General features: G+C 37.3%; 1 long non-coding RNA gene across 1 annotated transcript; it reads right to left on the reverse strand.

Annotated features, from left to right (window-relative positions):
• Positions 1–308: 308 nt before the first annotated feature.
• On the reverse strand, positions 309–15,087 carry LOC135287334 (uncharacterized). Its single transcript, XR_010351058.1, has 3 exons — positions 14,920–15,087; positions 13,371–13,525; positions 309–373 (listed from the first exon to the last, which is right to left on the reverse strand). It is a non-coding gene; the product is annotated as an uncharacterized LOC135287334 (long non-coding RNA).
• Between the last annotated feature and the right edge of the window lie 1,216 nt (positions 15,088–16,303).

Genomic DNA, 16,303 nt, shown 5'->3' on the forward strand with positions numbered 1-16,303 from the left:
AAAACTAAACCAGAAACAAACAAACAAACAAAAAACCCCAAACAAACTGCCCAAATAAACAAACCACCACCACCACCAACATAACCCACCAAAACAAACAAACAGAAAGGAGATTTTGAAATTACTATTTAGTTCCATGCAGAGTAATTCTACAGTATAACAGAAAAACCTTGGGATGGTTTTATTTCTCAACCTGAGGGGTTGTTTCATAATTTTCCAATTTCTTAAAAATATTAAGAAAATATCAAATCAAAAGGATTTTTCCCCTAGACATGTATCATTTGGAGGAATATTATGCAGTGGACAGTGGCTTCTGACCTGAATCCAGCAGAGAATCAGCAAGTCCATAGTGATGAACCTGGACACATCCAGTCTGAAAACAAGATCAAAGTTAGGGTTGGAGAGTTAGTTTCTTAATTAAGGCAATTTGAGTAAAAATAACGAAGGCAGAAGTACATTTCTGCAAAAGCAATTTGGCAGAAGGGCTAGCCCTCTTCTTTGTAGTACTTCAGATGAAAAAGGAAGACGCTATTAGTTGCTTTCTTTGTTAAGTGTTTGAATTGAAACCTTGGTGCCACTCGTTTACTATTTGCCAGTAGCGCTGAGTGAGTAATTTTCTGCCTGCAATTTCTTCTACTAAATTAGTCTCTTTTTCTTCCCATGCAATATCCATCAGCAGATCATGATTTTCTCATTTGAACGTACTCAATAAATATGTCTGAATTTTACCCTGCAAACAGATTGCAAATATTTGAAATGCAAGCTGCATCATTTATTTAGGATTGGTAAATCAGGTCACACTGTTTGTTCTCTCCGGTGAAGTAGTGTGAGGAACACTACTTCCTGTGTGTTCCTGCTTAAAATCTGACTTTCATAAATGCTCATGGGAAACAAAATTTGCATTATTGCTTTTTATACGTTTTTCTGCTTAAAGTAAATCTCAATTGATTGTTCTTTCATCAAGAGGCAAATTTGAATGGACTCTGTGTGATTATGAGTAAAGAGAATTCATTTAAGAACTTTAATGATTTCTTGTGGACATTTTTTGGTATTATTCATGCCATGTTTGTTTATTTACAGAAGACTAATTTGATAACAAAGGCCTTCAGTCTTTAAAACATCCTTACAAAAGACAGAAAAATAGCAAAAATAACAAAAAAGATTTAAAAAACATTTCCAGTATTCAAAGAGGGGACTGCTGAATCAAACAGCAAATTTGTCAAAAGCAGAAAAACAGGAAAATCCCATCACTCCATTTTGCACCATTAATCAAAAAACAGAATTTAACAAGCCAGGAATAAGCTCCAATCTACAGTTTTTGTTTTCTTTCCACAGAGCAACAGGATTCTGGTTAAGGAGGTTCCTTGTGGACCATAATTGCTATGCTGTTTGCAAATGTTAGTGTAATTTGGACGTGTAAAATTATTGTCATGTGATGGTTCCATGGATATAGTCCACTGTTAAATGGAGAACAAGAAAAAAGAATAAAAGAATATTCCAAGATGTCGTCATTTATTTTTGCAGGGGTTTAGTTATTATAAATATAAGCATGCATTTTCTAAGTATTTTGATAATTTGGAGAAACCGATTTTCTGTGAGAGAACTGAGGAGGAAAGGAGTGATTATACACAGATAGCGAATGGCATCATGGAAAAGCTCATAAGTAAGTAAAATAAGCACAAACACACACAGGGCAGCTGTCCTAGTTCCCAGCTTCTCAGATGTCACTTTCCTACAGGTCTTGTCTCCCCTTTTACTTCTCCTGACCACAGTCAGTTCCTTGCTTTACCTTTAAAGTAGCCATTGCTTAAGCCATCTGACAGATCAACCTAGCCAAGATTTTAAATAAGCGAAGGCAAACTTGACCACTCTCCCTTATAGCCGTGTGGGCAGACAGGCTCTCCAGTGACTGTGCCAGGTACATAAAACCCATAGAGAATATGTACTTTTCAAAATTACAGTCATCAAGAACATTCAATTTGCTCTACCAAAATGCTGACCTGATGTAGACACCCATGATATAATACTGTGCTCTAAGGGTATGCATTTCAGCATCCTTCACACAGAATTCTATGGGCCAAAAAAATACTCAAGTAGAAAACTGTGGTTCTTAATTAGTTCTTAGGCACAAAATCTGTCCTGTCCCTTATTCAGGAGAAATCTGTGACTTGATATCATTCAGGCTCTGTGCAGCTTAAGCCACTAATCCAGGCACAGACTGATTCATGGCTTTTGTTTTTCCTTATTTGTATTTAAAAGCTGCTATTTAGCTGTTGACACATCTTATATTTCAATATTGTCCCATTCTGAAGAACCAAAACTGTCCCAACTCCAGAAGAACCAACACAAATATCAAACAAACCTCACCCCTCCTCAATACCAAAGCAATTGTCTAAATGTAAGTGGTTTAATGAGCAGTATTTCAAGCAGGCGTTCAGAAGAATATATAGGTTAATAACAATAATAATAGTAATAAAAACCATAAAATTTTTGCAAGTTATCTGATTAGCACAGCTTTGTTCCTAAAATAAATTGATAAATAAATAAATCCACGAAATGAAATGTCACATTTCTATCTGCCTATAATATTAAAGAAATTAGTCACAGAACCAGAACTACACAGAAAGTCAGAATGGAAGCATATATTTATATATATAAATATATCCATATCTATAGATATATATCTATATCTATCCATCTATCTATTGATATATATATATCTATCTTAACATTTCTGGCTTTCACATGTTTTTGCATAATGATAGGGCTAATATAACGTAACAAATCCTAAACTGTTTTCACAAGGAGTGGAAAAAAGATGTGTAAAAGTATGCTCTGTCTTGCTTCCTTCTGTTCACAATGTATCTAAATACAACAAATGGTGTTCTTGCTCTTTCTGTCTGTTTCTCAATCTGTTTGGAAAGTAGCCATCATTCTGCAGCCAACCATAATATTTGACACTTCCTGACATCATGAAAGCCACCATCTGTCTATCATTGAAGCCCTGTACTTTTTAAAGACTGCTTGGCTTGATCTTTAATGAAGATTCACTGTGAATGCACAGATCAGTTTAGATAGAAAACTGGAGAAGTCTGACAAAAAGACTGTGCAAAATCATGTTTTAATTAGATTCAGACACAAAACAAAAGAAATAACAAAACCTTCTTGCAGATACCAAAGAAAAAGTTCACTTTCAGTAAGAAAGTCCAAGGTCCAAATTCATCATGGAAAGTTTGGAACAGAAAACTGAATTCAGACAAAAATTTAAAATTATCCAAAAAGCAGTTTTCCTACCTGCACCTAACTATTTTCCAAAGATAAATATAGACACACTTCCAGTGTTAGTAAGAGGCATAAAATAGAGAATATGTTATTCATTGGAAATCATCATGCAATTTCATATGTAGTTATTATTACTATTTTCAACATCCAAAAAAGCAGTTTTTCTATGGTTTTGGCTTGCTATCTAAGTTTGAAAGACCCTTAAATACCAAAAATATAGAAATCTCTGTTTTGTAAATATGTGCAAGAAGCATAGGCTTTTTTTCTTTTTTCTGGGACATATCGTATTAACAGGGAAATTTATTCCCTGCGGTATTTTAAGGCATGTGTTTTTACCATAATTTTGCACAAAACAGTGACTCAAGGTGTAACGCCTCTACTTGTTTTACTTAGAACAGATTTAGATGCAAACCCTTAGAAATCCAAACTTGAAAACTATGACCTTTGAATACCCCATGCTCAGTTTCCTTCACCTAAAAAATTAATTCAAGTGTCTTCACATGGCTACAGAGGCCAAATGCTCCATACAGCCTTCAAATCTGCTATAGCCCCACTGATCTACAGCTCCAGCACAAACCAATTCATGGATGGAGGGCCAAGACCCTGGTCCCCTTTGGCTACCAACTCTCCTCTCCTCCTCCCCCACCAGTCTGCCCTCCCCTTTACTGATTCTGAGAATAGAGATGAAGCATTTCCTGTGCTTTTCTCAGCACAGCACCAGTAAATGTGGCTGGTCCTTCAGCAAACAATTCAGGTCAGGAGAGCACTGTGTACAAGCTGTGTGGAGGCTAAGCACCCTGCAACCACCACCAGTCTCACAGGGTGACAGTGAAAAAGCAACATTCAACAGGCCAGAAAGCTGCTTGAGGTCCCAGAAAGAGCTTCTAGAAAAGAGCTGCAATGCACTTCTCACCACTATTACCTCTGCAAAACATCGCTGCTAGGGTTGAAATTAATGGGCATGAGGGCATGAAAGGAAAATGTCTTTCTTTCTTCAATAGATGGCAATTTTAATAATTATTATTTTCACTTTGTTAATTATCTCAGAGCTAGCCATAATAATTCCCAAAGCAAAAATTGAAATGTGGTCCTAAATTGTTCAGTAAAAACAAATAAGGAGCAACATGGTCTGAGTATGTGTCCAAATCCCATTTTCAGTTCCATGCCTATTTGTTTGTGCACCCTCCCATGCAATGCCACAGTGCCTGGAGGTTGTCCCCACATCCCCTGTCAATATTATTCTTCCTGTATCTCCTGCCCTCCTGTCATACCATCCCAAGCCACAGCTGCAGGATTTGGTCTGCACATGCAGTAGGTTTGCATAGCAATGTTTTGGCAGTGGGGAGGCTACAGGGAGTTTCTTCTGTGACAAGCTGGTAGAAGCTTCCCTCATGTCCAACTAAACCAGCCAGTTCTAAGACAGATCCACTCTTGGCAAAGGCTGAGCCCATCACCAATTGTGGTTGTGCCTGTGGGATAATGTACTCAAGAAGCAGAGGGAAAATAGCTGTTTTCTGTTGCTTGTTTTGAATATATGGCCACCAGGATTCTCTCTTTCCCTCCCTCTCCCTCCTTCTCTTCTTTCCCTATCACCATGACACCTGAACATCTCAGAGTCTTTCATTAATTTACCCAAACAATGCTCTTGTAAGGCTGGGAAGTGCTGTTGCCCTGTCTCATGCTAATATACTGATGGCACAAAGGCAATGAATGTGCCCAGCACAGCAGAGCAGGAATCTGAGCACAGCTTTCCCAATTCCTACGCTAATTTCCTCATCTCTGGTTCCCATTGAGTCTTCCTGTTCACATTTCTTTTATTGTTATATCAACAGCTTCAGGTTTACTGCTTTAAAAAACTATGTGTTACGATTTTAATAATCAGTTTTTTCCATAGATAGTTTTGTGCTTTCACAGCTTCTCCTGATACATATTTTTCGGTTTATAAAAAATTGCATTTTCTAAAAATATTCTCTTGCTTTCCACACAAATATAGAGCATTAGAAGTTGATGTGGTTGATTGAAAGATTTCACTGAAAGCAAAAGTGGAGCTGGTTTAGAGCAGAGTAGGCAGAAGAGTGATCATTTGTTGTAAACTACGTATCTTACAAGATACAGGTACAACTTTACAGTGTGGAGAAGGAATGGCTTTATGTTACCCAGAATGATAGTGATGTGATTGTAGTACCACAACATTCAGTGCTATGGAATTTGCTTCTTCAAGCCCAAAAAAGGCATTCAAGGAATGCCTCAGGCATTTTTTTAAAGGTAAGCCTAAGAACAGGGCCTCATACACTAAATTCATCCAAACCCTGTTCACAGAGAACTTTCTCCTTACTTGTGGCAGACTGTAGAGCAGACACAAAACTCAATCTGGATTTTTACCTTTCCTTTGTGAAACACATAGAGTTGCTGAATAAATGAGGTGTAACAGTGAATCTATCACTGAAACGCAAAAAAAAAAAGAAAAGTAGCAGCAATTTGAACAGTGTCTTCACAGTAGAAAAAGAGGAGTGAAGAATAACCATCTCTAGCTGACATTGCAAAGTGCTTAAAAAACAGACTTTATCCTTGGCACCTTTCTCTCTGTCTTTGAGAATATTGCTGGATTCCAAATCAGCAGCACTGATTCAGGGCTCTGTTTTGGATACTCATGCCAATGTTACCAACATCAAAATGATCCATATCTTGTCTCTTCACTGGGTGACAACCATTCCAAATACCAGTGTCAGATACTTTCAAAGATACCTTCATGCTCTAGCCTAGGTGTATCCAAGTGCAGGGAAAACAGGGAAGGACTGCAATCCAACAAAAAGAGAAAGGTGAAAAGGACCTAGAAACAACAAAGGTAAATGTGACTAAGTAAGAAAGGAAATAAGTGATCCAGCCACATGCATAGGAAGTACTTTCATCTTCTATACATGCCTCATTTCTATTACTCATCAAAACAACATTTATTGGTTTCTAAGTTTTTGTGTACAAACCAAAATGAGCTGTGCTTGTATATACCACTTCCATTTACTATGGATTTAAGACAAATGCATTTAAATATGGGTATTAAATGTTTTTAAAGAGTAAGCTGCCTGAAAAAAAAAAAAGTTGCATATTGGTTAAATAAAGAATAAATTATTTGGAGCAGCTGTTCTGGTTAGAACAGTATTTTTCAATATTTATTAGAAACCTCTAATAACAAAACAAACCTTAGTTTGTTTTGTGTATGCAAACAAATGCAGCCTAATCAGCATAAATTCAAGTCTATTTTGTGCCAAAATTTGTGAGGACTTACAAAGTTGGTCTAGGCCAAGAACATCTAGGAAGAAAAAATACATATTTTTGTTATGGCCTTGATCACCAATTTGTTTTTTAGTTATTCTCCTGTGGACTCCCGCCATAGGGGGTAAAAAACCCAAAACCAACAAAATAAAAGGGAAGCCAAACAAACCCCGCTGCAAATAAGGATTTAAAGTTTGATGTATTCAGCCTTTGAATCCTGACACAAAGAAAAATTATTGTAAGTTAGTAATGGATGCCATTCTTTAATTTTAAAGGAATTTTAAAGAAAATTCAGAATACAGCTCTGCTGAAATCTTGTTGCATGCCACTAATGATAGTGAATCTTCTTGTATAAAGTTCTATATCCTGTCTACTACCAGCTGCAGCACAAAATTTTTCTGCTAGCATATTTTTCAGATGAAATGAATAATTATAGAAAAGAATTGGATGGAAAGTCAGGAGATCTATTTTAAATCCTACAGCGGCCATATATTTCTGCATGACCATGCACTGAATGCTGAAAATCTCCTTCCATTCTCTCAGACAGGGATGCTGATTTCTTTTTCTCCTTCTTTCAATATGTTTCCTTAGAGTATAAAACCCTCACAGCAAACACTCCTGCTCCTGTATCAAACAAATTATTCTATACTTGGTGGGAATGTTATACACAGTTGTAAGATAAATAATCATGTTCCAGTTTCTAACTCAGCATTCATAAACTGGGAAATTGTAGTTAGCTCCTGAGAAGATTAATTTGAATGGATTATAAAAAGGTTAAAATGACAACACAGTGACTTGGGCTAGTCCTCTTAGGTGGAAATGTGTTGTCTTCAATGTCTATCACTGCATTTCTTATTAGATGCTGAAAAGATCTGTACAATGAAAATATACATCTAACACTATCTTAATCTATACTTAAAGTTTCAGCTAGAACTTTTTCCTGAACTAAGAGGGTAAGGAGAGAAAGGAAAGGAGGAGGACATATTGAAAGTTCAATTATTTCATGCTAATGTCTGAGTTCTTTCTGGAGTTTATTTAGTCCTTAACAACTGCTCTTTAGTGCAGTCCTGCCATTCTACTTCACTGTGGTCAGACAATGAATCAATTCTTATGCTCTTTCTGTCCATTGTCTGTTTTTCTTCCTTTCTCTGTGTAATTAAACATATGACTCTTCTATTAGCTCCCTAGAAAGGACTTAAAAGATAATTGACCTGATCCACAAAATGGTAAGGAAATTTTATGTATAACACAGCTATCTTCCCTTTGCCTGAACATTCAGCAGGGTCTGGAGATGCTGCCAGACTGGTGCTTCAAAGGATCAGGCCCATAAAATGCTCAGTAGCTTGTATTTATGCAACAGAAGCTGTATACTGAGCTAGCTAATCTACTGTATTCCCCATGGAGGCATCCCAGCATCAGCTACGTTTGCTATCTCTATTCCTGTTTAAAGGTGTCAGCCTAAATTCAAGCAGCTGTCAGCTACCTAGTGGGCTTGGCTCTTTTCTAGTAGTTAATTGTGCAGACACCATTGATTGAGAGGGTAGGCCAGTTGCACGGGTTCTGATTTGCAGGAAAGCAAAGAGGAAGAAAGAGAGGAAAATAAATCCTTTTATTATATACAAGCCAGACATAACAAATATAACCTCAAAGCTATTTCTAAAATTAGCTAAGCATGCATGCCTAATGTGCAGATTATTTTCCATATCTTGATCATGCTATGGCCAAGATATGCTGCAGAAACAGATCTGAGATGTAAGCAGTTTCTTTTCAATCTTGTTTATGGTTTCAGTTATTTTATTTTATAAAGTTCTGAGAAAACCAAATTAATGAAGTTTGCTGGCCAAAAAGGAATATTAGTATTACCTTTGTAAAACACAAGCCACTTCATCCTGTTAATTCCGTATCAGTAGTGTGTTAATGTCTGATCATGGCAACCATTCCATAAACATCTAAAAAAATCTTTCAAAAGTCAGAAAATGGAAAGAATAGAACACTGAATGAAAAGAAATCTAGGCTTGTTTTGGAAACATTCTAAAGATATTTAAGTTCCCAGAAAGATACAAAATACTTTCATGTTTTTCCCCTGCTAGTGTAGATATGTGAGACATATTCTCCTTTTCTACACCATGAGCAAAGACTTTTACATGGAAATAAGGGATTCCTCAGCATCTTTACTGATGTTGTAACCAGCATAGCTTAATGCACAAGCCATTTAGGGCACCTCCTATGCTTTTGTGTCCTGGCATAGGAGGTTTAATAAATGTAGGTTTAAGGTACTGAAGTCTTAAGGATGTTGTTCAGTTAATATACAAACTTTTCAGCATTTTTTCTAAAAGCTGTACCATAGAAACAAGCTCTTTCTTTTCTTGAATTGCCTACTGTAAAATAAATATGTACAGACGTGTGTGTCTACATGCAAACTAAATCTTAACTTGAAATGCTTAGCCATAAATCTTCACAACATTTCTTGCTTTCATAACAAAAAGTACAACATACACATTTGACAAAAATTCATTGCAAATCAGTGCACACCCATTCAAAATCACTGGCTCTCTGTGGGATGTCACTCTTCTCTCAGCAGTGAATGACTGAGCAGTCAAATACACCTGACATGCTTTGGGGACTTAAATCCAATAGCATTGAAATGGATAAGGCAATGATCTGGATGGTGACTTGAAGAATGGTGGATTTGTTAAATAGATCAAGCTCAGCAACAAGATTCATCTAACTCTTCCTCCCCTCACTTTTACAAGTGCTGACTTCCCTAACTTTTCTTTTCCAGTGACCCTTAACATGGTCAGTTGTGATGCCTCCAGCAGGGCCTTAACCTGTATAATTTTCCACTACTATAACCCATGTGTTTTCCACAGAAGGGTATTTCTGATACAGATTTATCAATATCCAGGTATCAGTATCAGAGCACAGTGTTTGTTTCTAGAAAGATTCAGAAGACTTTCAAGGTCCAAACATTTTAGTAAACTGAAATTTTCTATCCTTAAAAGCTGACTAAACCAAAAGAAAAAGGTGAAACAAGCTTAAAGGATCTGAGAATCCTATTCCTCCCCCACCCCTGTTCTTTTTCATTTCCTTTGGAAATACGATATTTGTTTTGGTACACACAGAATCTTTTTCAAAATCTGACTGATTGCATATTGAGCTTTGTGTGCAACCACTTTGATTTGAAAGAAACTGCATTTTCCAAAATAAAGCAAGGAGCGCTGAGAAGGGAGAGACACAGCTGTATGAAGCTCCATGTCCCAGCAGTGGGTGTGTCAGGTCCCCCCCACTCCTCCAGATGCTTGTTGCTTAGTTTCTGTGTTTTCAGCACAACTTTGGGGGAGTTTCTAGCTTATGGTTTCTGACTCTGCCTAGCAACATTTAAAAGATTTTTTTTCTGTCTGGAATTTTGTCTGTGAATCATTTCAAAACCATATTTCTGGTGATACATGCTATCAGGCAGAATTAGCAAAATTTTGCCTGACACAGGCAAACAATATTTGAGCTAGTTTGCGGCATCAGGAAGAACACCCACAAAGAAAGTGCCACTTTTTGTATTGTCTAAACTCTCCTTTTCAGCCTATAGGCAATTGGCACCTAGGCCTCTTGAGAATGGCATCCCACCTTTGTGGTGGGCACAGTGCCACCCTCGCAGATGGTCATGAGTGTTGGCATGCTGAGAATCAGTATGTGCATCACGTTTGAGTACAATAGGTCAGCCTCCCATCCAAGTATGTGGGAATGAGAATGTCTGTGCTGGGCTCCTGTGCCAATGGTTAAAGGAATATACCATCATTAAGCTAGCTGAAGGAGAAGATTCATTTTTTTAAAATTAAGTCATGTTCTTAATAACCATTTGGGATCAGCATTTCTGCTGCAGTTCTATGGTTCCTGGATCACTGAAAGAAGGCAGAATGCACGTATTCATACATGCACACAGATAGCCCAGCCAGGGAGACACCTTCTTGTTTCAACAAAGACGTATTTTTGCCCTATTTGGTACCCCTGCTGAATGGCTCATCTAGGTACAAAAGCCAGATCCATAGAAACTAGCATATAATTTGAGCTCAATAGGTCCCTAAGAGCACTAGAGTATTTGGCATGAAATTTGCAATGGAGCCCTTGAAGGGCCTCTCCCATCCTGGAACCAATGGAGTCTAATTTTGATTCAGTAATGAAAAAAACCACCTTGCTGACACAACAGAATGGACTTGTTCAAGCTCCTTTTTTCAATCATCTTTAGAGAGGTACTGGTAACAGTAGGCATGTTTTCTTTACTATCTTCTACCAAAATTGTAAAAATTCTTCACAAGTAGTATGGAGGCTCAGGGCATTTAGACTGAATTGTCTTATAACAACCTCTTTTAGTGTAAAATGTGGTAGGAAATAAGACTGCCATTGTCTGTCAATGGCTTCTCTAGTGCAGGGCATAAACTAAGAGCAAGCCAGGAGCATCTGTTTCTCTAGAGAGATGATGACCACTCAGACTTATTGATGTTCTTTGGCCTTATGCATTTGGAACTACATCACAAGATGCACTGCAATTAATCAAACTTTTTCCTTATGTCGCTGAATATTCTGTTTGTGCTTCCAAATTTCACTCTTATTGGAAATGTAGATAGTTTAGTCCACACTGAGTAGATATGTTTGTTGTCATCAATTTTAAGCAGACGTATTGAAGAGACTTTTTTTTTTCTGGAGAGTGAACAAAACCACCAATACATTTTTATCAAATGTATAACAATTGTATGATATTTTAAAATTAGCTTTACAATGGCATCAGGACAAATAATTATGAAACTTTTTCACTACCCTACTCGTTCTTGAGAGAGACTGACTATAAGTGAGCAATTGATGTGGAAGAGCCAGAGTTAAATTTCAGACTTTACCTCACTTGAAATTGAGTTATTAAAAATAATCATTAACATCATCAGCTGAAATCAAATAAAGGACTCAAGTCCACTTCCAATATCTGAACTCCTTGAATCTGTTCCCTGGAGGAAGCTCTGTTAATGAAAATTATCAAAATATTTTAGATTCAGAAGAAGTACATTCTTGATTAAAGCCAACAATAATCAGGTTTTATAAGAGTATGCCAATTACAGCTTACTTAGGTAAGTCAATCCTTGTCCTTGTATCATCTAAAAACTGACAAATTTTCATGGCACCATTCTGAAAGCTACACATGAGGGTTCAGAAGATTACTTAAGTTTTTCTCATCTTAATTTTGAAAATTTCCCCTATATCCTCTAGTTACCAATAATAGATAGATAAGGCTCAGAATCACAGAATCATCAAGGCTTGGAAGAGATCTTAAAGGTCACCTAGTCTAACCTTCACCCCACTACTGTTATAGTCACCCCTAAACAATATGTCTAAGTGCCCCATCCAGACACTTCTTGATGTCTTCCAGACATAGTGACTCCAGCACCTCTCTGGGCAGATTATTCCAATGTCCAACCATGCTTTCAGAGAATATTTTTTCTAAAATCTAATGTTTACTTCCCCTCATCCTTTCACTTGAGACATGGCAGAAGAGACCAACCCCTACTTGGCTACAACCTTCTTTCACAGAGTTTTAGAGAACAATAAGGTCACCCCATAGCCTCATTATCTCCAGACTAAATAACCCCAGATCCCTCAGCCCCTCTTCACACAAGAATTTTTCTAGATCCTCCACCAGTTCCATTGCCTTTTTCTGGACACACTGCAGCACTTCTCCGTCCTTTCTGAAGTGAGGCACCCAAAACTGATCACAGAACTTGAGATGCAGCCTCACAAGTGCTGAGTACAGAGGCACAGTCACTTCCCTAGTCCTGCTGGTCACACTATTCTTGATACAGGCCAAGATGCCATTGGCATTCTTGGCCACCTGGACACACTGCTGGCTCGTGTCCAGCTGGCTACCTACATCTGCTATCATCCTACTGTGTCTGCTTGGAGCAATAGGACCACAGTTCCTTTGTGGCATCCCATATTTCTAATTAGAAGGAAAAAAAGAAAGCATAGACACTAATCACCATTAACACCTACACTTATCTCTGTGGTCTAACAACTTGATTCACAGCAAAGAAGTTTCTGACTACATTCTGCCTGCATTCAATGACAGGGAACTAATTATATTAAAAAACTGAAGAAACAAATACATAAAGAAATAATTACTGTTCCAACTACAACTATTGTTTATAAGAATATTACATATATAAATGTACATATAATTTATGACCATATATAGTGATGTAATTTGATACAGTAAAATAGTAGTGTATTGTATACCACCGCATAATAATTAGAATGTTAATCCATTCTAGGCAGTCATCTAAAACTAACAAAATCACTAATTTAAAAAATCAACAAATTTTTCAAACAACAATACTGAAACATCAAATCATTCCTTGAGAAGCTGAGAAGATAATTCTTTTTCGTGAGTTAATTATGTAATGGGCAGATTAACAAAATGAAAACTAAAAAGCTTTTACTATATCATTTACTTAAGTCTTTGTATTTCAGGCTTTATATAAGTGAAGAGCTCCATCTGGAACTTAGTTTTAGTAGTGCTAATCAAGCAATAATTTTTTCACTATAGAAAAATAAAAAGTAAAAGTAGAGTTAAAAGTACCACTACATTGTATCATATAAATGATTTGTTGCCAGTCTTTCAAAAAATGACTGAATATTAATTAACTTTTAAATAAATAAAATTATCATTTCAATTATGTTTTTAAAAGTATCTGCACTGGTTCAATACACAGCTTGATATGTTTTCTTCTCTTTTCTTTAATATCTTCCCATGGCCTTGCAATAATTGTTTTGTTACTTACAACAAGCCAATAGAGAAGGAGATGACCAGTTCTACTGTGTCGTCTTGGGACAGTAAGTGACACACATCTCTGTGCCCTCCTGTGTCTTGAGAAAGAAAAGGAGAGGAGGATAAATTCATATGGCTGGACCTTCCTGTTACAAGTTAGGGCAGAGCCTGGAAAAATGGGAGAAGTTATGACAGTCTCTCTTTAGTGTCCTCAACAAGACTGTGGAGGAAAACATCTTGCTGAAGTGAAAAGAGCAACAGTAATATATTAAATACCCGTTTATAAAACACTTTGAAAACCACTAGAAATGCAGACCTCATACCTAGAAGGCCATTGTGCAACAGAACTTATTTTACAGAATAACAAGAAACCTGAAGCTTCTGAGTTAGGAAGGATTCTCAAATATGACCATGACCCTGGTATATTCTCCATAAATAGAAAGACATATTCTTCCTTGAATCAGTTTTCTGTTCATGATTTTATTTTACTATTTTGCAAAGAACCCCTGGATTGAATGAATCTGGCCTTTTCTGCTGTCATTGGTGACTAAAAGAAAGATACTAAAACCATTTTTAAGCTGAGCATGTAAAACTAGAAATTTTAGCAATGATAAAAGGGTTTTCTTTATTTCACAGACAAAATTGTTATTACTGCTTGATGTATTAAACTAAGTTATACCATATCTCTTTTGCATCTGTTTAAGAAACATATAAATCAACTGTCTATGTTAAGCAGCATGACAGTCAACATGTTTAATTTTCTGTGAGAATTACCCACCCTCCATCCTTCCCCAGAACTGGACATCCTTTCTGCTAGGCAATCCTCCAAAGATTTCAAACAGTTAGGAGAGTGACAGAATAGTAGAATGCATTGTCAGAAAACATAGCCAATTTCATTAATAAATTACTAAGTTAATTAGTATGTTTGTGTCCCTGGCTAATTTCTTCTTTTTTTTTTTTTTTCTTCTCATTAAAGGTAATATCATACAACCTTCAGTTAAGCACATGACATTGTCATACTAGGTTGTGTAGTATGTGACCCCAGGGCTATCACATTATGCATGAACAGGCACCCATGAATGACAGTGTCTCAGAGAAAGAAAAAAAGATATTTAGATGCATCCCCACCAACTGCTGCCTATAACGTGATAACTGACATGATGCTTGTGCTGGCTTTTGGCTGCAGTAGAGTTAATTTTCTACATTTCAGGATTTATGATCCTGATATGAAAGAGTCAGCATTTTTTGTTTGTCATGCTTTTCTTACATTTTTTCTGCTTCTGAAAGTTCTAATTCTCTTTCAAAGTGTTTTTTGGAAGAGTAGCATCAAAAAAAGAGATTGTGAAATTTGAAATTTTTAATCAGAAATATTTTTACAAAAAATAGTCATTCATGATACATCTTATCTGCCCTGTATGACAGCTAAATCTGTGGAGGATTCCACAATTAAGCACATTGTGCTGCAAACACATCTGGCTGATATAGAGATATCTTTATGTAGTTTAAGGCAATCTGGCTCAAACAGCAGGTAAACTAGAGAAAGTAAGTTCATCTAAACCTACCATAGGCTACACCTCTCCCACCAGCATGACAAAATGTTGTTCCAGAGCTTCGTTTTCTAGACTCCACCTGAAAAGTGGAGGCATTCTCAGGCTAAACAAGCGATGCTCAAAGCCACAATGATAAATAAAATACAGGAATCTCACTGGTTAAGAAGATGTTCCACTCATCTCAGGAGAGTAAGCCAGAGCACACATGCACACCCTACAATAAAAAAAAGGTAGATTTAGATGGGATATCAGGAAGAAATTCTTTTCATTAGGGCAATGAGGTACTAGAATAAGTTGTCCAGAGCAGTTGTTGACACCCCTTCCCTGAAAATGTTCAAGGCCAGGCTAGATGGGGCTCTAAGCAACCTGCTCCAGTGGAAGGTATCCTCACCCATGGCAGTGGGGCTGGAACTAGATGATCTTTAAGGTCCTTCCAACCCAAACTGTTCCACCATTCTATGATGCCCAGCTCCCTCTGTCATTTCTGAAGAAAGGCAGATGTGTTTACAAGGTTTGGTTTACAAGGTGCCTGGTTTACAAGGCAGGGAGTTATGCAAACTCAGAGGAAACCAAGACCTAAGTGTAAATCTATGGCTCAAAATTTTATTTCTGAAGCTTTCAAGGACAAGAGACCACAGCCAACTGAGTTACAGCAGCCCTCATAATTACAGAATTGCTCATCTGGCTAATACAAAATTACTGAAAACCCTGTTTCTTTGTCATAGCACAGCCTATCTTTTTGCTAACAGTCATGCCTGTAAGTCAGTGAAATTGTCTTTCAAATCCCTTGACAACCTTTGAGAGGTTCAGGTGTAAATCTTCATCTCGAGAAGGAAGACTCCATGCAGCACAGAAGACACCTCAGCAGCTGTGCTACCTGGCTGGGGGCAGGCAGCCTTTCAGAAGCTGCAGTCTGGCTCTGCAAGGCAGCAGTGGTCCTGGGTGGTCTCTAATGGTGCCTATCTGAGCAGAAGTCAAGGGCCTTTCTCACAGTCTGGTCTTATTTTTCTCTTTGTTTGTTTTCCACCTAGACCACTGAATGTAACAAGGCATAAATAGTCCAGGGAACACAGATCAAAACTCAGATCTCACATACACCGTGCCAACATCCTTAATCAATAAGATAAAGATTTGCTGTCCCACTTATCTGTTTTCTTTCTGGCCATCAGAGTTAGGCAGTGATGGAAAGTAGACTCTCTGACTCCCTCTCTTGAATTTAGGTATCTATGTTTTATCAGACAAAGTAGCCTTGTCTGTACAAATGTCATTAACTGTCCCCATTCACTGGGAGCTAGGATTTCTGTATGTGCCAGTGATGCATACTAGCATCCCTGAAAACTATCTGGCTTCTGGGGACTTCTAAAAAACCTGCCTGGTTTCCAGTGCAGGCAAAAGC

The sequence above is a fragment of the Passer domesticus genome, chromosome 1 (genome assembly GCF_036417665.1).
Source record: "Passer domesticus isolate bPasDom1 chromosome 1, bPasDom1.hap1, whole genome shotgun sequence".
Lineage (NCBI taxonomy): Eukaryota > Metazoa > Chordata > Aves > Passeriformes > Passeridae > Passer > Passer domesticus.